This window comes from Neoarius graeffei, chromosome 12, assembly GCF_027579695.1.
Source record: "Neoarius graeffei isolate fNeoGra1 chromosome 12, fNeoGra1.pri, whole genome shotgun sequence".
Classification (NCBI taxonomy): domain Eukaryota; kingdom Metazoa; phylum Chordata; class Actinopteri; order Siluriformes; family Ariidae; genus Neoarius; species Neoarius graeffei.
In genome coordinates, this window is record NC_083580.1 from 33,311,981 (window position 1) to 33,336,522 (window position 24,542).

At 45.5% G+C, this 24,542-nt stretch overlaps 1 protein-coding gene across 1 annotated transcript in view; it reads right to left on the reverse strand.

Annotated features, from left to right (window-relative positions):
* The window catches only part of dacha (dachshund a), a 954,430-nt gene that overhangs the window by 316,784 nt on the left and 613,104 nt on the right, over nucleotides 1-24,542 (reverse strand). The window lies entirely within an intron of this gene.

A 24,542-nucleotide genomic window follows, 5' to 3' on the forward strand; every position in this document is an offset into this window, starting at 1 on the left:
ATAAACTCCAGTGTCAAGGACCCTGCTGGTCCTTGACACTGGAGTTTATTGAAGTACTATGAACTATGAGAGGAAATATATACTATGAACTATGAGAGGAGATCAAATGCACTCAAACCACAGTTTAATAATAACAGGGGAAAAGGGAGTTGGGAGAATGTGTGTGTGAAGTTCAGTGGCAGGAGGACTGAGAGGCAGGTGGGAGCATCTCCCATCCAAGTACTGACCAGGCCCAACCCTGCTTAGCTTCTGAAATCAGACAGGATCAGGCGTTGTCAGAGAGGTGTAGCTGTAGGCTGACAGCACTTGGGTTTCAGGCAGTCTCCCAGCAGTAGTCCCTCAGCAGGCTGGAGTTAGTGAGCAGGCTGGAACACAGTCACAGATCAGATAGCAAGATAGGGGACAGAAATGCAGGGTCAGGTTACCGGGGCTGAAGAGTAGGGCTCCAGGCAGGGCTGCTCACACCGGGCTGATGGAGAGGCAGGCGAGCAGCAGGGCTGGGCAAGCTGGAGATCAGGAGAAGGTACAGGAGAGGCAGGCAAGAGGCAGAGTCAACAGGACAGAAGGCAGATCAGGTTACCGGGGCTGGAGAGCAGACAGAGTCAGACGGAACAGAATATCGTCAGGAGTCAGAGTAGTAGGAACACAGAGCAGGTTATCATGCTGGAAGTTGCAGAAGATCTGACACTGAGGCTTGGGAGAACTGCAGCTTAAATACACACGGGGGAAGCAGGTGATTGGCAACAGCCAATGACAGTCACTGAAAGTTAATAAGAGGAAGTGAGAGCGGGCGTGGCCGGTAATGCTGAGTGGAGATGTTACCTGAAGAGAGAAGCCCACAGGTAGGACCATGAGAGAACCCCCCCCCCCCAAGGGATGGCTCCAGAAGTCCCTAGCCACAGATCCACCAAGACGGGCGGGAGGAGGGGGAATACCGGTGGAGGGTCAGAACTCCTCTGACCGGTCAGTGTCCAAGGCCTCAGGATCTGGTTCAGAAATGGACTTGGGGACAGTAGTGGTTGGCGCATCGTCATTCCGACAAGGACCCCTTGGTCGACCCCTCCGGTTGGCCGGCTGGTCCAGGTGCAGGTGATGAAAGGTGTTGATGAGGGTACGGTCTAAAATTCTGCCAGCAGGAACCCACATCCTCTCCTCAGGACCATAGCCCTCCCAATCCACCAGGTATTGGAGGCCCCTGCGCCGTGACTTCAGCAGTCGCCGGACGGAGTAGACCGGGCCACCATCGATGAGACGAGGAGGAGGAGGAGAAGGTGCAGCTGGGACCAGCAGGCTCTCGTGCACTGGCTTAATTTGAGGGGGAGCAAGCCGGAGCACGCTCTGGCAGCTATTTACACTGGATCCGGTGTAAATAGCTGCCGGATGATAATTACAGTAAACTAGTAAATACAGTAAAGGAAAAACTTGAGACTGAAAGGTTTTAACAGTCATCCAAATGACTGAACGTAAACATTGCTACAGTAACATACTAGCTACTATGTTGTTGACATTAGCTAGTGCTAACAGCTAGCTGCTAGTACACTGCTACAACACAGACACCGACCCTAATAATACAGTTCTTGGTCATTGCCTGGTAACAGCAAATTTATAACGGGCCATGTCTCAACAGACTAAGAAGTTATTTCAATGACATTTAATAGCATTTTGTTTATCCTGAGGACCGAAAGTAAATGAAAATGTGAACAAACCTTAGCTGTAATAAGATGGCGACCACCGGCTCCAGGGACGACCCACTGATGTAGGCATGTTACTCAGCCTGACACAAAATATTTGTAGGTATCCAAACTCTTATACGCTTTCAGATCAATACCTGTGTATGGCGATGGGTTTTTAACGACATAGGTAGACAGATCATGTGGGCCGAAGTCAGGTAAAGACGAGGGCTTCGTGTACTTCCGTACGTCAGTGAACAATCCTGGTGGAAGCAGGTAAACGTCGTTCTCTAAGCCTGCTAACCTCAATTTTTGCAAATACCTCTCCCTCTGCTCGCCCTGTAAATGCCCTACGTCGCTGGATAGTGAAGGTGTTTTCTGCATCTCGCTCCTTTTTCTTTTACAGTATGTTTTTCATTTGTCGCCTTCCTCGCATTCAAACTGATTCGAGCCGTGACGTCCAAAATGGCAGCCTAACGATCCATCACATGACTTGGTCACGTGGGTGAAAAACCTCAATTGGCCTGAGCCCAAGTGATCCACAAAACAATATGCAAGGCATCTGCTGAAATCAGACTGGTGGCGTCGGGGTTTTTTATTTTTCTTCTTCAGTTATTTTTTCTGGGTCTGACAGTCATGGTTAAAAACAGGGACATTTCAGGGGACAGCTCCAGTCAGGGACAGGCCACCAAAAACAAGGATTGTCCCTGGAAAATGGGGATGTCTGGTCACCCTAACACACACACACACACACCTTTTTTTTGTTGTTAACTCTGCAAGTCATATGGATAGATTCTAGAGCCTGTTTAAAAAATGCACGGCATTTCACTTTTAACTTGGCAGTTGCTCCAACAAAATATACAGCTCCTCACTGATGTCATTTGTGACAGTGATTGTCCCTGACAGTTATCCATTAGACCAATGAATCTTTTTGCGCTGCTATATTTCTGCTGGTGCTGAAGACAAAAGCACATGTTCCTTATTTTATCATTTTTTTCTCCTGCTTCATTCCTCTCTTTTGTTTTTCAAGGATGTATTTATATTTAAAAACACAATTTCACAGGAGCCCCTCTGCTAACTGCAGCCTCCTTGGTCACCAGCAGAAACAGTCACTTCCCAATGAGTTTCATGCTCAAACTTCCTCTACTGCACTTTGCCTGGCATGAGTTACTCATCTCATCTCATTATCTCTAGCCGCTTTATCCTGTGCTACAGGGTCGCAGGCAAGCTGGAGCTTATCCCAGCTGATTACAGGCGAAAGGCGGGGTACACCCTGGACAAGTCGCCAGGTCATCACAGGGCTGACACATAGACACAGACAACCATTCACACTCACACCTCTGGTCAATTTAGGGTCACCAGTTAACCTAACCTGCATGTCTTTGGACTGTGGGGGAAACCAGAGCACCCGGAGGAAACCCACACAGACACGGGGAGAACATGCAAACTCCACACAGAAAAGCCCTCACCGGCCACGGGGCTCGAACCCAGACCTTCTTGCTGTGAGGCGACAGCGCTAACCACTACACTACCGTGCCGCTGGCTTGAGTTACTCTGTGCCAAATTACAATCTCGAATGATAAGTTTTCAAACAAAAATATATATTTTTTCTTTTTTTAATTTTACCTTTATTTGACCAGGCAAATCACTAACAACAAGATTCTTATTTACAGTGGTAGCGTGGCAAAAGGAAAAGCCTCTTGAGTAAAGGGAGTAAGGGCTAAAAATGTCAAAAAGTAACACAAATGCCATGCAGTCTAACACACAAACATCAAACAGATAGCTAACAAACAGCAACATCAGGCAGTGCAACAAACAATACAGCAGTACAGAAGTAACAGTAGGGGGGAGAGAGACAGGGTATACTGTACCTGGGACAACAGTTTCTTCCCCAGAGACAGCATGAGAAAGAGATTGAAATTGAGCTTATCTTACATGTCATGGTGGTGGTGGGGCAAAGATTATCCAGATCCCTTTGATGTTTTCCAAAAAAAGAAAAAAAAATGCTTGCCACAGAGCAAAAGGCAACCAAAACCAGCCTTTAGGAGCATAAAAGGAGAATGAGAAAAAAAAGTAGGGAAAGAAAAACAGAGCCATCAGAAATTTGCAGCTTAAGGAGCCATGGCTTGGCAAAGAGAGAGAGACAGATAACCCATTCCCATTTGCAGTGAAAACTAAAAATTTTCTGTTATTATGCTGTAATAGTGTCTTGTGGGAATGGGAGCAAAACAGCAAAGTTGAAATGTTAATCTTCCCTGTGTTGATCTAATAAGATTTACAGAATTCCTTTGTTACAGCTCCAGTGGTACTTGTAACTGTCAGGTTTATATGCTGTGACCGGTCATAACATTGCTGGGAGTGATGTAAATGAGGATGTAGTGATATTGCGATGGCATTACTCATACTCAAAACAACAAGCAAACATCGGCAGATACAGTGGGAGTACCATATCTGCAGGGGATACATCCCAAAATCTAACGCGGATAGCCAAAACCATGGATAGGAGCATTTTTTGTTTTGTTTTTCATGTACGTACATACATACATACATACATACATACATACATACATACATACAGTGGTGCTTGAAAGTTTGTGAACCCTTTAGAATTTTCTATATTTCTGCATAAATATGACCTAAAACATCATCAGATTTTCACACAAGTCCTAAAAGTAGATAAAGAGAACCCAGTTAAACAAATGAGACAAAAATATTATACTTGGTCATTTATTTATTGAGGAAAATGATTCAATATTACATATCTGAGTGGCAAAAGTATGTGAACCTCTAGGATTAACAGTTAATTTGAAGGTGAAATTAGAGTCAGGTGTTTTCAATCAGTGGGATGACAATCAGGTGTGAGTGGGAACCCTGTTTTATTTAAAGAACAGGGATCTATCAAAGTCTGATCTTCACAACACATGTTTGTGGAAGTGTATCATGGCATGAACAAAGGAGATTTCTGAGGACCTCAGAAAAAACATTGTTGATGCTCATCAGGCTGGAAAATGTTACAAAACCATCTCTAAAGAGTTTGGACTCCACCAATCCACAGTCAGACAGGTTGTGTACCAATGGAGGAAATTCAAGACCATTGTTACCCTCCCCAGGAGTTGTCGACCAACAAAAATCACTCCAAGAGCAAGATGTGTAATAGTCGGCGAGGTCACAAAGGACCCCAGAGTAACTTCTAAGCAACTGAAGGCCTCTCTCATATTGGCTAATGTTAATGTTCATGAGTCCACCATCAGGAGAAGACTGAACAACAATGGTGTGCATGGCAGGGTCACAAGGAGAAAACCACTGCTCTCCAAAAACAACATTGCTGCTCATCTGCAGTTTGCTAAAGATCACGTGGACAAGCCAGAAGGCTACTGGAAAAATGTTTTGTGGACGGATGAGACCAAAATAGAACTTTTTGGTTTAAATGAGAAGCGTTATGTTTGGAGAAAGGAAAACACTGCATTCCAGCATAAGAACCTTATCCCATCTGTGAAACATGGTAGTGGGAGTGTCATGGTTTGGACCTGTTTTGCTGCATCTGGGCCAGGATGGCTTGCCATCATTGATGGAACAATGAATTCTGAATTATACCAGTGAATTCTAAAGGAAAATGTCAGGACATCTGTCCATGAAGTGAATCTCAAGAGAAGGTGGGTCATGCAGCAAGACAACGATCCTAAGCACACAAGTCATTCTACCAAGGAATGGTTAAAGAAGAATAAAGTTCATGTTTTGGAATGGCCAAGTCAAAGTCCTGACCTTAATCCAATGGAAATGTTGTGGAAGGACCTGAAGCGAGCAGTTCACGTGAGGAAACCCACCAACATCCCAGAGTTGAAGCTGTTCTGTACGGAGGAATGGGCTAAAATTCCTCCAAGCCAGTGTGCAGGACTGATCAACAGTTACTGGATATGTTTAGTTGCAGTTATTGCTGCACAAGGGGGTCACACCAGATACTGAAAGCAAAGGTTCACATACTTTTGCCACTCACAGATATGTAATATTGGATCATTTTCCTCAATAAATAAATGGCCAAGTATCATATTTTTGTCTCATTTGTTTAACTGGGTTCACTTTATCTACTTTTAGGACTTGTGTGAAAATCTGATGATGTTTTAGGTCATATTTATGCAGAAATATAGAAAATTCTAAAGGGTTCACAAACTTTCAAGCACCACTGTACGTACATACAATGAAGTTTCATTTATAAATGATACACAATCAACAATAATAAAACTAGATTGCATTTCCTCTGCAGAAACTGCTGGAGTGTGCTTGCTCAAATGAAGCCACATTCTCTGCTTCTCTCTCTCTCTCTCTCTCTCTGTCTGTGTCTCTCTTTCTCTACATCTCTCTCACCCAATCACTATCCCCACCAATACACAGTCTCTGAAATTCTTCTTTTAAAACATGACACTATGTGACAACATAGTGTCATGTTTTAAAAGAAGAATTTCAGAGTGCTTCGCGCTCTGAAAACCTTGTTTTAAATGGCTTTGGTCAACAGCTCTCACTCCTTCTCTGGCTCAAAGTCTCTTTCATATCATTTTGAAGGGAGATTTCACTGTGCTTCGTGCAGTAAAATCTCCTCTCCACCCTTTTATATGTTTTTCAATTTAATTCAGAGGTTTTACAGGGTTTAAAACATGGATTTTGGCTGTAAAATCACAGTTTTAATTTTGTTTTTTTCTGCTGCTCCCACTCTAACGTCTAGAGTGGAGGAGCTCCTTATGACATCATCACTCCAAAGTTCTACCCATTCATTTCAATGGCACGGAATTTTGCCGAAAAACGGGAATACCGAACGAATGACAAGGAGTAATGCAACCATTTTAACAAGCACGCCATTCCAGATCGAGCCCTACGTTTCAGCGTTGGAACAGTGTCTCTATCTCGAAAGCCCTAGGAGGAGGAGTGGATCCAAAAAGCAGGTGAAACGTAATAATAATAATAATAATAATAATAATACCGTATTTTCTGGACTATAAGCCGCTACTTTTTTCCTAGGTTTTGAACCATGCGGCTTATACAAAGGTGCAGCTATTCTGTGGATTTTTCTTCCACCGCTAGGGGCGCTCTAACCGGAAATAGAATCAAAAATAAGATAGACGAAAAATCAATGCAAAGAAGAATTAGCAGATCTTTAGCAGATAGAACACGCACGACAAATTACTAACTGGTAATTATTTTCAAATCCAGCGAAGATGATTAAAGTGACTTGTGGTTTCAAACACAGGAGAAATGAAGGTAAATAAATACCGGTTATTTTCTCTTGGTTCTGTTCCGTTTTAATCAGCAAAGTTGCTGCCGTGTTAAAAGGCACTGTTCGGAAAGAATCTGTTCAGGTACATACATGTACATTTACAGTACAAAATCATTCTGTACATGCAGTAAATATCAACATAGATATCTGCGGCTTATAGCCCGGTGCGGCTTGTATATCTTTTTTTTTTTTTAAAAATAGAGCGGATGCGGCTTATATACAGGTGCGCTCTATAGTCCAGAAAATACGGTAATAATAATAATAAAACTTAAGAAGAACAATAGTGTGCTTTTGCAAGCACACTAATAAAACAATATACTGTAATAAAAGTTATATGAATGCTCTCTCTCTCTCTCTCTCTCGGGATTCTGATATTTCCACTTAATATTTTTAGGCGTGGAGATGGATGCAATGGTGGAACCCTTTTATTTACACAAGATAGTCAAAGCAACAAAAAAAACACCAGCCATGAAAACATAATAGTAGAACTGAGGAACACAATGCGCATCGTGATGGAAAATTACCAAAAAAAAAGCAAGACAAACTTTTGTTGAACATTGTGAAAGAGGAAAAACAACTTTCTCAACAGAGACATGATGCAGCTCGACTCATGCCATGTTGCAAACTAGCTAATGTTTCAGCTTCTGGTTTGGGTTTTTCACAACAATGGACTTGCCGCCTCATGAATTATGCCATATCCAGTCTCGCGTAGTTGGCGCTCTGCAGCATTCTGTTAAATACAGTCAGGTGGGAATACATGATATCCATAACTTTTCCATAATGGAAGACTGAGTGGGAATGAAAATTTATCTTTTCAATGTTTTTACCCCATACATTAACAGATTTCACATGTGAAAGTGGCTAGAAAGAGAGACAGACAGAAAAAAAGAGAGCCAACAGAGCCAAGGGTCACAGTTGGTCACAGAGCTTGAGACAGTTTGTTTAAATTGAGAGGTGTAAGGATGCTAGATCAAATTCCAGCCGGATTCCACTCTGTTACATATACACACACACAAACATTCACACAGCATATCTCAAATCTAAAACAAAGTGCCAGACTCAATTGACAAAGCAAGGTGTGGTCTTAATAATGAATGGTATACCTAGTGTTAAGCCACCTAACCCAAACCTCTGTCCCAACCAAAAAGAAAAAAAAAAGTTTTCTTCATAACCTCATCCCCACAGGGTCAAAAACAGATATTCCTATCCTTGTAGGCACATTTGGTCACCACCAAGATAAAAACATGCTTATGGACACACACTAGCCCTTTCTACACAGATATTCTGCAATATTGGCTAAAGAAGGCACCTTAATATTGTGGCTTCAGTGATTTACACTGAAGCAAATAAAGCCAGCGCATGAAGCCGCACTAGTGTGTTTTTACATTGTGAGCGGCGTTCTGCAACCAGAGGCTTGACATGTCATAACAGAGCGTTGGCTTCTAGGGTGACATACCAATGCATCGGAAATATGAATACCCCGAGCAGAAGTCTGTCACAGAAAACTGCACTCACAAACCTGGGCTGCCAACTCTCACGCAATGAGCGTGAGACACACGCATTTGATTGTCTTCACACGCTCACATGCCATACCTCCGATTTCTCATGCTAGAAAAAAATCTAGTTTATCTATCCAATCTAGGCTACCCATTGTGTCGTGCCAACCACTTGAGATCGATCAATTATGCCTTACGCACGGCTAAACAGGCAGAGAGGTGTTCCCTTCTGTACACACTCCCCTATGGTAGGTGGCGCATCTAATGATGCTGCACTCGCCGGAAGGTGGATAATTGCTTACCGTCAATTTAGAGGAAGAGGAGAGAGAAGAAGGTATCCGAGTTGAAGACGGGTGTCTCAGACAGGTTTGTACATATGCATGCCAATGTGTGGTGTTACTGGCGTAATTATGAACTTATATAAAGTTTCTGAATCGTTTTAGCCTATAAGTGTTGTGAGAATATTTAATGCCATATCGAGAGCTGTGTACTAGGCATGCTAAATCATTATAGGCCTACTGCCTACTGCCTCTATCTTCCCCAACAAGCAGCACGGGAAAGCACCTCCTTAGCATACGTTTATTAAGGGGCATTTTTAGTTTGTTTACTGTATGTTATCATACTTTATGACTTTATTTGAAGCCATACTGGAAATGTTGTAAAATAAAGCAAGTAAGAGATAATATTACAAATGCAAGAAGAGCCATTAGCCACCATACCTATTGTTTATTTACAGGGTATTTATTTTTAATTATTTATGATGTATGTAATTGCTCAGTTAAAGTAAATAAAGCATGGTCACCTGTAATATCAAAGAACTTGAACTTGTGAATAATTTAAAAAAAAAAGACAGAGAACAATATACTGAGGAGACAGGGTTTCAAAGAGGGCAAGACAGGTAGAGAATATTTGTCAGATAACAGGCCCTGACAAATGCTCTATTACTAATAAGAAACATAGATAAGAAATAAATTAATAAGAAATATATTAATATAGCTTATTTAAGTATGACCAAAATTTTTAAGCCCAACTTTGTGTGCACATTCCCACCTATGGCCAAGGTTCAGCTTTTTGTGTTTCAATACTGTTCAAACTTAATCATTTTAATGTTTCTTGTAGCACATGCACATTTTGCTTACTGTTTAAGCATTTTATTTGTTCTTTTGCTGTTGATATTTTTCCCCATGCCAATCTTCTGCTGAACCCAGTGGTGGGGAAAGCCCTTAAATGCATAATGAATAGTCAGTGAGGGACAATCTTATTTTTTGCAACAGTTATTAAAAACTTAACATTTAGTTTTAATTCAGAAGGTGTTTAGGCTTAGCTGATGAAATATTTTCAAACATGAACTTGCCTTTAAATCTGAAACACAGGTCTATAGGGCTACAGGAACATTGGCAGTCATCTGTAGTTTTCTAGTCTGGGGGCTTTTAAGCCAAAACTTGGTGCTTTTGTTGGCCACAAGCTGAAGGCCTGGCAAGTCAGGGTGTGTAAGAATGTAGGTATGGCACATCAGGCCACTCCAAAAATCCACCAGAATGCAGGAACATCTAAATCCAAAATCTCAACACACACACCCCCCCCCATTGTCCATCTCCAGCTGGACGACCCACAAACAAAACACCAGAATGCAGGGGGACAAGTGAATATCAAACTGAATACATAATTCCCACTTACTGCATGGTGTGCGGAAAAATTTTGCCGTCGACCCCCCCCACCCCCCCAAAAAAAAAATCTCACTCCAAGGAATTTCGAAAAGTTGGCAGCCCTGCAAACACAGAGAGAGAGAGAGAGAATCAGAGTAAAAGGTAATGAGGAAGAGAGGAGTAGAGAGACTCTTGCAAGCAACATGTTTCTAGGATCAAAATTATTTTGGAGGAGAAAATGAAATGAAGTAGGAAGTGATTTGAGTTAGAAAGGCATGCTGACCTTAGCTGCCGTAGATAGAGACATTTGAATTCACACTGGTCTTGGAAAGAAGAAAGTTAAAAAAGAATTTCAATGCCAAAAATATCACAGTCCTGCCCCACCATGCTGGCTATCCCTTTTACACAGATGTCGATTCCAGCTCTGTTACTACCGATCATTCTAGCTCAGAGACAGATCAACACAGACCCCCAGTTCCTCATTCAGACGTTTTATACAGGACGCAAGGTGGAATAAAGACATAAGATTTCTGCCTTTAACAGGTTGTGTAAAAGGGGCTACTATCTCTCTCCCATTACTCCCATGCTTCCCATGTTTCATGCTGGTAGACATACACAATGCTGACATCTGCAAACAGGGACAAAATTTGATTTGATCTTCTTTATCACTTTTGTAACCACTGCATGCTTCTTCTTCCTCTTCAACTCTTATTCATCTTCTCTCTCCCCACAATGATTGCAATGGTCTCACAGCCTTTACTTTGGTTGGTTTGTGTAAATTTGCAGGATGCAAGAAGGCTTGATTTTATGAAGCAAAAATGGAGCAACTAATGGATTTATTATATTAATGCACATTTGTACATTTTAATAACTAAAATAACTAACTAGAATTCATATTTTTTTCTCTTTTACATACCTTTAGAGATACTGTACAACAAATGCACATTAACAGTATGGTGATGTTTTCTTCATTAGAAAAGGACACTCAGAGATTAAAAAAAATAGTAACTCTGGCTTAAATCTTAAATAAGTAACTGACTCATAATTCTATATAAACATAATTCTAAACATTTTTATTGGTAAGGTACATTGAATTTATGGCATTATACAATTGTCTCTACAAAGTTAAAAACCAGGAAAGAGATTCATGATCAATTTATTTTGGTTGCTTTTGTTTGTAGGCCTGGATGCTGACTGACATGGTCAATGAAACCTTCTATATCATCTATTCAGACTCACACAAACTCTGTGACATTTGTTTCTGTGCTTGCTGTTGTTCACTGTAGTAAAACAATGTGTGTGTGTGTGTGTGTGTGTGTGTGTGTGCGCGCGCGCGCGCGCTTTGTTGGTAACAACATAATCTAAATGTGCAGTCAGGCGGTGAACATTAAGGGTGCCATGAGTCCCAATAAAATATGTCTAAAACACTAAAGCAAGAGGAAGGCAAGGACAAAACTAATGGTTTGACTTACCATGAAAATATAGCCTATAGAATGTAATCATAGAATCTTTTGTGATATTAACAGTTCAGAGTCCAGTATCTTGTCAGTATGTAATTAGTTTCAGTGTTGCAAGTTCTCTTTGAAGAGGGTGAATTTGAGCCCAACTTGACACCAACAAAATCTATTTCTGTGGAGGAAAATGGGAAAAATACTTCCGCTGACTTCATGTTAGCGTTAAAGGTTTAGAGTGAATGTTCACGTTAAAGGTTTAGAGGGACTCAAGGTAGATGCTGGAAATAAAAGAGAATAAAGCAAACATGTGTGCGTGTATGTGTGTTTGCTTTATTCTCTTTTATTTCCAACATCTACCTTGATTCACTCTAAACCTTTAACATGTTTCCACACACTAGTGTGCTGTTCATTCCATTTTGACCCTTACTGCAGCTGACATCAATTGTGATTGGTAGGAAGTAGGAAAATTTGTCTTGGATGAATTGTGATGGATTGTAGGATGAAACTAATTCACTTGTGCTGATTGTTTCAACTGGCTCAAAAAAGAGTGATAGTGTGTGTGTGTGTCAGAGAGAGAGAGAGAGAATTTATTTTGCAAAGGAGGTATAAAATAATGTCAATCACTTCAACAGCAATGTCATTGTGGCAGCAGGGGCATGGCTAAGTGTTTGTGAATGGAGGGCAGGGTCAGGGAAGGTGAGTGGCCAAGTCATTACACCTGTTGTCAATTAATGTGTGTGTGTTTGTTGCAGTGATGGTGGAGCATTAAAGGAGGGGGAGAGCGGAGAAGAGGGCCCCAACCAGAACACGTACGTGTGTGTGTGTGTGTGTGTGTGTGTGTGTGTGAGAGAGAGAGAGAGAGTTAGCAAAGCGAAGCTGAAAACCAGCAAAGTAACAGAAAATAAAGTGTGTGAGAACTTCAGCTCCCACCTGCTGTGCTTCTGAACTCCACCCACATCAGGGACATATTACAGTGGTGCCAAAACCTGGGAGTACAGAAGGGAACCACCACATGGAGTCCTCCCCATTTAAGGAGCTCATCCATGCCCTCGCTACCGCCCAGCAGAACCAGCATCAAGCGCTGACCACTCTCCGGAAAGAGCAAGAGCAACGCTTTGAGGCCTTGATGCTGGCCCAGCAGGAAGATCGCTAGGCATTCTGGCATCTGCTCACGTTGGCAGGGGCTTCGACCACCACCACAGAGGACCCTCCTCATGCCACCCTCATGAAGATGGGCCCGTATGACGATCCAGAAGCCTTCATCGTGCTCTTTGAGCAAGCAGCCGAAACGTGGGGGTGGCCGCTCAAGCAGCGCGCGGCGCATCTGCTCCTGACTGGTGAGGTGCAACTCGCAGCGCAGCAGCTCCCTGCTGACAGCCGGCTCATGTATGCCAACCTAAAGAGAGCCATCCTGCAGCGCGTCAGCCGCTCCCTGGAACAACATTATTAGCGCTTCCGGAGGCTGATGTAGAAGGAGATCAGCTGGCCGTTCTCATTCAGCCAACAACTCTGGGACACCTGCCAGCAGTGGCTGAGGGCGGAAGACCGCGATGCTGACGGGATCATTGATCTGGTGGCACTGGAACAGTTCATCTCTCGACTTCTGGAAGGAATAGCGGAATGGGCTCAGTGTCATCGCTCGGTGTCACTAGAACAAGCCATCAAGTTGGCAGAGGACCTTCTGGCAACAGTTCCAATGGCAGGCAAATGAGGCGCTTTTCCTCATTTCTTTTCTCTGGCGCTGGCGCGGCAGGGAGCCAGAGTATCTCCAAAGTCAGGGCTCTGCAATGGAGGTGGGAGCTGTGATCCACATCCCCGATGCGCCAGAGACTGCCCTCAATCGGGCCGGAATGTATTGCATACCGGTAAGTGTTCAAGGGGATACATATCACATGTTGGTGGATTCCGGTTGTAATCAGACCTCAGTTCACCAAAGGTGAGGCATTGGGGAGAGCACAAGTGGGGCAGGTGTTGTGTGTGTGTGTGTGTGTGTGTGTGTGTGTGTGTGTGTGTGTGTGTGCACACAGGGATGTTCACAATTATACTCTAGTGTCTGTCCATATTCTTTTCCAGGGCCAAAAGCATAGAATAAAGGCAGCAGTTAATCCTCGTCTCACCCACTCACTGATTTTGGGGACTGATTGGCCAGGGTTTAAAGAACTGATGGAACACATAGTAAGAGATGGGTACTGCATTAGTATGTCATGGGAAGATCCCTGTGTGGCATTGACTGGGGAAGCTGTCACAGAGCCATCACAGAGCACTGCATCAGAGCGATACTAGGAGTAAGGAGCAGCTTGCCCCTCCTCCCTCTCTCGGGGATTCCCTTAAGGATTTCCTCTTAGAGCAGTCACGAGATGAGACTCTGCATCATGCATTTAACCAGTGGTCAAACTCTCCAGCCAAGCGCAACACCGGCCTTCCCATATTTCGCAATTATTAAGGATAGGTTGTACCAAGTGATGCAGGACACTCAAAGGTGAACAGATAACCCAGTTGTTGATTCCAAAGAGTCACAAGGAACTCGAATTCCATGCAGCTCACTTTAATCCCATGGCCAGGCACTTGGTACAGGATAAAGCACTAGCCCGAATAATGGCCTGGTTCTATTGGCCAGGGATTCGTGGAGACGTTCGTCGGTAGTGTGTGGCGTGCCGCGAATGCCAATTAGTAAATCGCACGACCACTCCAAAAGCTCCTTTGCACCCTCTCCCCCTAATTGAGACCCCTTTTGAGAGAATTGGTATGGATCTCGTTGGGCCATTAGATTGGTCAGCACAGGGATATCATTTTATTTTAGTTTTGGAGAACTATGCAACACGATATCTGGAAGCGGTGTCTCTCCGCAATATCTCAGCATGCAGCATTACGGAAGCGCTCTTCCGCATTATCTCCCGGGTCGGGATTCGGAAAGAAATCCTGACAGACCAAGGCACTACATTTATGTCATGCACACTGCACAAACTGTAGGCATTATTGGAAATTTAGTGTCATACTCCGCCCCGGACATCCACTCCAGAGATTATGGATCTCCCATGCCAGCGCTGATCCGGATCCGGGACGGGAATTCCATCTCACCTGAACTCACTTCCTGGTTTTCGCCGCTGGATATTTAAACACCGTTCTCAGACTCTGACTTCACCAAAAGGTCTCATTTTGCATCTCTAGCCATTTCTGTGCCTCATTGTGTTTCATGTTTTTTTTCTCTCTAGCTTATTTTCTGGTTCATGGTTTTTTGCACTAAGGTTTTTTTCTGGTTCATGGTTTTTTGCACTAGCATTTATTTCTGTTCATGGTTTTTTTTGCACTAGCGTTTTTGCCCTTGCCTGTCTTGTGTTTTTGTCAAGTTTTTTGTCTCTTTTTTCCCAAACTATTTTTGCCATTTGTTTCTTGTCCTGTTTGTTTACCTTTTTGCCACACCCTTTTTCCCTGGATTAAATCACCTTATTTATTGGATAACTGTCTGTGTTCTGCTTTTGGATCCTATCTCACCACACCTCCACCACCCCTAACAGTACGTTCTGGCCAACATGGATCCAGCGGAACTCACCCATCTGAGAACGGCCATCCAGCAGCAAGGGACTCTCCTTGGGACCCATCAACAAGACCTCCAGCAGATCACCCAGAACCTCGCCACTCTGTCCAACTCATTCAACCTCCTCACCACATAGATGCAGCGCTATCAACCTGTGCCTACCCCTGCCCAGCCATCTCCTACTTCAGCTCCTGCCACTGCTTTTCTCCGCAAACCGAGACTCCCAGCACCTCAGCCCTACGATGGAGAGCCAGGTACTTGCAGATCGTTCCTATCTCAATGCTCATTTATCATGGAGCTGCAACCTCTGACCTTCCCCACAGAATGCTCCTGGGTGGCATATATCATCACGCTCCTCACCAGCAATGCCAGGGATTGGGGAACAGTGGTCTGGGACACCGATGCTCCCTGTTGCTCCAGTTTCAAAGATTTCTCTGAGGAGATGGGGCAAACTTTTGACCACTCTCTGTCCGGCCGGGAGGCAGCTAGGGAACTCATGGAGCTGCCACAGTGGTCCCGGTCTCCCTCGGACTACACCATTGAGTTCCGGACGTTGGCGGCATAGTGCAGTTGGAACAAGAGTGCCCAGGTTGACGCGTTCCTGCATGGCTTGTCCGATGCCATTAAGGATTAACTGGTTTTGCGGAAACTGCCATTGGACCTCTCCAGTCTCATGGACCTCGCCAACCATATCGACACCCGGTTCCAGCAATGGAGGAGAGAGAGAAGAACCGCCCCAGCTTCACCTCCTCTCCACCTCCTGCCTCGTCCATCAAACCCATGCAGGTAAACCGGGTACAGGTGTCAGCAGAGGAATGACAGTGCCGGCGGAGCACAGGGGCCTGTTTCTACTGTGGTCAAGACCACCACTGAATTGAGGGGCCCTGGTGGGCAATGCTCGGAACCAGCCCCCCACTGATTGACTGTTACTCCCTGTCATTGTCATCCTTGACAACCAGCATCACCATCTCCAGGCCCTCATCGACTCAGGGGCGGACAGGAACCTGATCTGCTCCACCACCGCCAAGCGTCTGGGAATCCCGCTACTCACCCTCGACATCCCTCTCACAGTCCTGACACTCAGTGGCACCGGCTTGACCATCATCACCCACCTTACCACCCCGCTCACCCTGAGGATTTCCGGCAACCACTCTGAAACCATCCAACTCCACGTCATGAACAACCCCAACGTACCCATCATCCTAGGATTACCCTGGTTAACCCAGCACAACCCCCACCTAAACTGGGCCGATAACACCATCCTAGGCTGGAGCTATTCCTGCCTAGCTTCCTGCCTGAACTCTGCTCTGCCTCCCGCCAAACCACTGCAGCCTTCAGCCAGCGAGTTTCCCGACCTCTCTCACATGCCTCCGGAATTCCTGGACTTAAGACTCATCTTCAGCAAGACCCAAGCAGTGTCCTTCCCTCCTCACAGACCCTATGACTGCAGAATCAACCTCCTGCCCGGGACGGCGCCACCCAAAGGGGCGACTCTGCTCTCTCTCTCCCATCAAAAGGCAAGCTATGGAGAAGTACATCTCCGAGTCTCTGGCAGCTGGGATCATCCGCCCTTCCTCCTCCCCAGCAGGGGCAGGTTTCTTCATCGTGGAGAAGAAAGACAAGTCGCTCTGCCCCTGCATTGGCTATCGAGGTCTCAATGCCATCATGGTCAAGAACTGCTACCCACTACTGCTCATAACCATGGCCTTTGAGGAGCCAAGGATATTTACCAAGTTGGACTTACGCAATGCCTACCATCTCATCAGGATAAGGGAGGGGGACGAGTGGAAGACAGCCTTTAACACCACCACTGGCCACTACAAGTACCTCGTAGTCCATTTCAGCTGCCCGCAGTCTTCTAGGCACTCATCAATGATGTCCTAAGGGACTTTCTTAACATCTTCGTTTTTGTGTACCTGGATGACATCATGATCTCTCACTCCCTGGAGGAACATCGGGGCCATGTTCGGCAGGACCTCCAGCGCCTGCTAGAAAATAAGCTGTTTGTCAAGGCGGAAAAGAGTGAATTCCACCAGAGCTCTGTCTCATTTCTGGGGTTCATCATCTCCCTGGCTAGGATCCAGATGGACCCCCTCAAGCTTGAGGCAGTCGCTGACTGGCCCACTCCATCATCGCGACGAGAGCTCCAGCGTTTCCTGGGATTCGCCAATTTCTACAGGCGCTTCATCCGCAACTTCAGCACGGTGGCCAGACCTCTCACTGCCTTGACCTCGATTAAGACCTCATTCAAGTGGGGGGAGGAAGCAGAGAAAGCCTTCTCCATGCTCAAGCGCAAGTTCACCACAGCATCCATTCTCACCATATGCGATCCGACCAAACAGTTCATCGTGGAGGTCAACGCTTCCAAGTCTGGGGTCGGAGCCATTCTCTCCCAGAGGGCCAATGATAGCAAGGTCCAGCCCTGCTTCTTCTCTCGCCAGCTGTCCCCTGCTGAACGAAATTATGACATCGGCGACAGAGAGCTATTGGCCGTCAAGCTAGCCCTGGAGGAGTGGAGACACTGGCTTGAGGGGTTAGATCTCCCCTTCCTTGTCTGGACCGACCACAGAAACCTAGAATACCTCAAGTCTGCCAAACTCCTTAACTCATGACAAGCCCGATGGTCTCTCTTCTTCTCCCAGTTCCGATTCATGCTCTCCCACTGCCCAGAATCCAAGAACGGCAAACCCGATGCCCTGTCCAGGATATTCTCTGCCCACCAGGAGGAGTCTAGTATGCCCCAAATCATCCTCCCTGCATGCTGTCTGGTGGGGGCTGCCGGACTTGAGGTAGAGACATTGGTGCAGAAGGCCCTGGAGCAGAAGGCCCTGGAGAAGATAATTCAATCAACATACCACCTAACCATCTGTTTGTTCCCTGTTCTGTGTGAACCCAGGTGCTGCAGTGGGGTCATGGCTCCAAGTTGGCTTGTCACCCGGGAGCTGCTTGAACCCTGGTACTCATCCAACAATGCTTCTGGTGGCCATCCATCAAGTAAGATGTCCAGGAGTTCGTGGCAGTCTGTGACACATGTGCCCAGAACAAGACAGCCAATTGACCCCCTGTCAGCCTGCTAAGACCCAACCGATTCCTCATCGACCCTGGTCTCACATTGCCCTAGACTTCGTCACAGGACTCCCCAACTCAGGTGGCAACACATGCATCCTCACAGTTATTGACCGTTTCTCCAAGACAGTCCATTTCATCCCTCTGCCCAAGCTTCCCACAGCTAAAGAAACCGCTGAATTACTCATCCTTCACATTTTCCGCCTACGTGGACTCCCCACTGATATCGTCTCTGATCGGGGCCCTCAGTTCACTGCACAGTTCTGGAGGGCCTTCTGCAAACTCATTGGGGCTTCCTGTAGTCTCTCCTCAGCGTTCCATCCTCAAACCAATGGCCAGGCGGAACGGGCGAATCAAGATTTGGAGGTGGCACTCGGGTGCATGGCATCCAAGGATGCCAATTCTTGGAGTAAGTACTTGCCTTGGGTCGAGTATGCTCACAACACTCTCCCTTCATCTGCCACAGGTCTCTCACCCTTCCAGTGCTCCTTAGGTTACCAACCACCACTCTTCCCCCAACCAAGAGGAGGAGGTTGCCGTACCCTCAGCCCAGACCTTCATACACTGCTGCAGGAGGATGTGGGCACTGGCCCGGAGAAGACTCATTCACTCCACCCTAGCATCCAAGAAGCAGGCTGACAAATGCCACTCTAAGGCACCCACCTACTGGGTAGGGCAGCGAGTCATGCTCTCCATGCGCCATCTGCCACTCAGAACCGTCTCCCATAAGCTGGCCCCCAGATACCAAGGACCCTTCCTCATCAGCAAGGTAATTAATCCATGTTCCGTCAGACTGGCATTACCACTCACCATGCAACGTATTCACACCACTTTCCACGTGTCACAGCTTAAACCTCTGGTCTCTAGTTCTTTGTTTCTACCCTCCAAACCCCCAACTCCTCCCAGCCTCATTGATGGCGGCGAAGCCTACACAGTCAAAAAGCTGTTGAAGATGCAGCGGCAAAGCAGAGGACTCCAGTATCTGGTGGACTAGGAAGGTTACGGTCCTGAGGGGAGAAGTTGGGTCCCTACCAGGTTCATCTTGGACCCAACCCTCATCTCTGACTTCCACTGGCAACACCCCAACGCTCTTCCTAAAGCGCCTGGAGGCGCTCGTTGAAGGGGGGGGGTACTGTCATGCTCTGCCCCAGACATCCACTCCGGAGATTACGGATCTCCCATGCCAGCACCGATCCAGATCCAGGACAGGAATTCCATCTCACCTGAACTTACTTCCTGGTTTTCACCGCTGGATATTTAAATGCCGTTCTCAGGCTCTGACTTCACCAGAATGTCTCATTTTGCTTCTCTAGCAGTTTCTGTGCCTCATTGTGTTTCATGTTTTTTTTTCTTTCTCTAGCTTATTTTCTGGTTCATGTTTTTTTGCGCTAAGGTTTTTTTCTTGTTCATGTTTTTTTACACTAGTGTTTATTCTTGTTCATGTTTTTTTTGCACTAGCATGTTTGCCCTTGCCTGTCTCGTGTTTTTTGTCAAGTTTTTTGTCTCTTTTTTTCCAAAACTATTTTTGCCATTTATTTCTTGTCCTGTTTGTTTACCTTTTTGCCATGCCCTTTCCCCCAGATTAATTTACCTTATTTATTGGATAACTGTCTGTGTTCTGCTTTTGGATTCTATCTTACCACACCTCCACCACCCCTCACATTAAGTCTATCAGAGCCAGTATCTATCATCCACAAATGGATGGCTTGGTGGAACGGTTTAATCAGACACTCAAACTTAATTCAGAAATTTTAAGTGAAGATACACATAATTGGGATAAATGGTTTGTGTCCCTGTTATTTGCAGTGCAGTAGGTCCCGCAAGCCGCCACAGGCTTTTCACTGTTTGAGCTATTATATGGGCATAAGCCACATGGCATTTTGGACGTGTTACGAGAAAATTGGGAGAAGGGACCTTCACCTAGCAAGAATGAAATTCATTACGTTCTTGACTTGCATGCAAAACTCCACACCCTCATACACTTAACCCAGGAGAATTTACAGCAGGCACAAGAACAAGTCTGGCTGTACAACAGGGGCACATGCCTTAGAGAGTTCACAACGGGAGACAAAGTGCTCGTATTATTGTCCATGTCGAGCTCCATATTAATCACCAAGTGGCAAGGGCCCTTCAAGGTCACATGGCGAGTTGGGGACATCGACTATGGGGTGGATAGGGGTGGGGCATTGCAAATCTACCACCTCAACCTGTTAAAATGTTGGAATGAGGGGGTCTCCATGGCATTGGCAATTCCAGAGAAGGTGGAGCTGGGGCCAGAGGTAACATCTCAAACCACTCTGGTCCCTTGTGGAGACCACCTCTCACCAGCACAACTCACGGAGGTGGGCAAGTTGCAGAAGGAATTTTCTGATGTGTTCTTGCCCCTTCCTGGTGACACCCACCTCATAGAACACCACATTGAGATGTCCCTGGGGGTGGTGGTGCATAGCTGCCCTTACTGCTTTCCTGAACACACACAAAAAAGATAGTTCAGGATGAACTCAAGGCCATGCTCAAAATGGGCATAATCAAGGAGTCCCACAGTGACTGCAGCAGCGTAGTGGTCCTGTTTCCCAAGACCAATGGGTCAGTCCGGTTCTGTGTGGACTATAGAAAAGTCAACGCAGTCTCTAAATTTGACGCATACCCATTGCCTTGCATTGATGAGTTGCTCGATTGGTTAGGCACTGCTCGCTTTTATTTGACACTGGCTCTAATGAAGGGTTATTGGCAGATCCCCTTGACTCCTCTATCCCAAGAGAAAATGGCATTTTCCACACTGTTTGGGTTACATCAATTTGTCATGTTTCCTTTTGGGTTATTTGGGGCACCTGCTACATTCCAGTGGCTCATGGACAAGATCCTCCGCCCTCACGCTGCCTACGCAGCCACATACCTCGATGACATAATCACAATGATTGGCTGTGGCACCTGGAACACCTTAGGGCCATCCTAGAGTCACTGAGGCATGCAGGTCTCACAGCTAACCCAAAAAAGTGTGCCATTGGGTGGGTGGAAGTACGATATCTGGGTTTCCACTTGGGTCATGGGCAGGTGCGTCTCCAAATTAACAAAACTGCAGCAATTGTGACCTGCCCGAGGCCCAAGACCAAAAAGGGGGTGAGACAGTTCCTGGGGCTGGCTGGCTACTATTGTAGGTTCATACCTAATTATTCAGATGTCACCAGCCTGCTGACTGATCTCACTAAAAAGGGAGTGCCAGATCCAGTACAGTGGATGGAGCAGTGCCAACAGGCTTTCACTAGGGTAAAAGCTGCACTGTGTGGGGGACAACTTTTATACTCCCCTGACTTCTCTCTCCCCTTTATTTTACAGATGAATGCATTGGACAAAGGGCTGGGGGCCGTTTTGTCCCAGAAGGTGGAGGGTGAGGAGCATCCTGTGCTGTACATCAGCCACAAGCTCTCGATGCATGAAAGCAAGTACAGCACCATCGAGAAGGAGTGCCTGGCCATCAAGGGGGCAGTCCTCACCCTCCGATACTACCTGCTGGATGCCCTTTCACCCTCTGTTCAGACTAGAGCCCTGCACTCCCGCGGGAGTCCCGCGGGACCCGACGCAAAGCAGTGCGGCACGGGACAAATTTTGAAAGCTCGTTGCGGGTGCGGGCGGGAGGGGGAGTGCACAATGAGGGAGCGGGTGGGAGAGGTGATAAGCTGCAGTCCCGCTAACTAAAAACCTGTTTAAAATCAAATTTATAAATTATTAATTTATGTCTATCATATATAATTTGTGCTGGATATTTTATTTGGCATTAATAAAAGCATTTTAAGATGCCTAAATTTGCGGATGTGGTCTAATCTCGTGTACGTTTCCGATTCCTTTCCGCTCTTCCATGTTTGAGATCTCCGATCATGGCAGAAGAGCTCCTCCAGTGAAGCTCACAGTGCTTCAGAAGTAAGTGCTGCTTTAAAAAGAGGTACATTTACCGTTAAAAAGTCAAGAGTCCTGAAATCAGACATTTGGAAGTCGTTCTCACTAGTGTACGACACAGAGGGAAATCAGCTGCCCTTTGCTTGTTGTGATAAGTGCCAAAAGGTTCTGACATACAACGGATATAAATCAGGTACATCAGGCCTGAATCGCCATGTATGTACTGTCTTAAAAGGACAACAATTGTTGGAGTTCAGAGGGAACAACGCAAAAGTGACAGATGCATTGAAGGCAAAGACCGTGGAGAAATGCATTGATTTTGTTGCTGCAGACCTCCGCCCATATGACAGCATCGCTGGTCGGGGATTAGTTCAGTTAGCCCAACACTTAGTTGACACGGCAGCCACAATAGGCAAATTCGCTGTGCGAGATATTCTGCCCCATCCAACAACTGTGTCACGTCATGTAGATGATAGGGCACTCAAATTTAGAAGAGCTGTTGTTGATGACATGAACAATGACAAGAACTTTCGTGAGAAATAACGCGAACGTCTGCATCATGCGGGATTTGCGGGCGGGAGCGGGACAAAATATGGCAGGCGCGGGCGGGAGCGGGACTGAAAATCATAATTCTTTGCGGGAGTGGGCGGGAGCGGGACTGCACAATGCGGGAGCGAGCGGGAGCGGGACTGAAAATTCTGTCCCGCGCAGACCTCTAGTTCAGACCACGCACCCCTCCAGTGGCTCCACCACATGAAGGATGCCAATGCGCAGATCACCCATTGGTATCTCGCCCTCCAGCCATTTAAGTTTGAGGTGGTCCACAGGCTGGGGGCGCAGATGGTGGTGGCGGACTTCCTGTTCACTGCAAGCCGGAGGGCTCCCTGGCCTGAGTCGGGTGGTGGGGGTATGTGGCAGAGGGGGTGTGGCCAAGTGTCAGTTTGTGAATGGAGGGCGGGGTCAGGGAAGGTGAGTGGCCAAGTCATTACACCTGTTGTCAATTAAAGTGTGTGTGTTTGTTGCAGTGATGGTGGCGCATAAAAGAAGGGGGAGAGCAGAGAAGAGGACCCTGACCAGAACATGTGTGTGACTATGTGTGAGCAGTGAGTGAGTGAAGCTGAAAAGCAGCAAAGTAACAGAGTGTGTGAGAACTTCAGCTCCCGCCTGCCGTGCTTCTGTACTCCACCCACATCAGGGACATATTACAGTTATAAACTACACTAAATCCAGACGCACAGCTTGTGAACAGGCAAGGCAGGCAACTGCTTGGGGCCCCCTGGCCCAGGGGCCCCCCTGAGAGTCAGGGCCCGAGGGCTTATTTATTTTGTTTTTTATTGTTTTGACTGTTTTTATTGTTCTTTACCATTGTATTTTCACATTTGGAATTTAAAAAACTTTGGTTTCATACATTTTTCGTTGGTGTCAGATTATTTATAACATATTGGTGATGAACACTGGTCAGAAGGGCCCCCTGGAAATTTTTGTTTGGGGCCACAACAGACTCTAGAATCGCCTCTGACTAAATCACAAAGTGTTCAATTACATCAATACTCACCATTGCTTTACCTTATTACTAGTTTATAGTGTTGCTATTTTGATATGCAGCTAGCATTCACAAATATAATGAATAGAGTAAATTAGATTAACATTTATGTGAACTTTTTAAAACACTATTTAAGCATCTAGTAATGACATCATGCATGCATAAAATCACATTCCATCAGATTGCACTGCCTCCATTTCTTTCCTGACACGACAGTCTGAAGCTGTTTTATGAACTGTTGACAAATGAGTGCTAGCATCTGGTGTGGTTTTGGTGCTTTAGAGAAATTATAGTCATTGGTGCAATTGTCTGCTCCAAAAATCACATTCAGAGTCAATTCACGTCAATACAAAAAGAATTTCTTGTCATTTGAAAAAAAAAAAAGAAAGAACTGAGAACAAGTTTTTTTTTAAATTACCAATTGCATACTGATGTTTTGACAGATGTCTAATTACAAACAAATTACTAAATAATAATATTTTCTATTTTAAAGTATCAGTAATACTAACCATCCCTGCTTCTGACAGCAACAGCAGAATATCTTATTGGCTCTCACTTGTAATTTGCATTGCCAAACACACTGTATCTTGGTTTGATTTGCTGTTTTGGATATAAGAATATTTCACTTTTGGTAAGGGGAAAGGTTAGGTTATAGTGATGACTAAAGTTATGCTGTGTTTGTGGTGCCTTGTGACTGCCTGTTAAAAATTTCATTTTCCATCATGGATGCTACCATGAAAGTGTGTCTTTTATCTGTTCTGTTAGAGCTTTATGTGCTTTTATGTGTACTTTTACAGTTACAAGCCTGAGTGACTATTGGTACTGTTCTACTATAACGAACTTCAATTTTGCAATGACAGCAGACAATAGTGAGTGGCTTAGCCACAAGCTAGCGAGTGGGCAATGGTGAGCAGGCAAGCTAAGCAGCTAACATTAGTGACAACTAATGGTGATTACTTTCACAAGGTGACA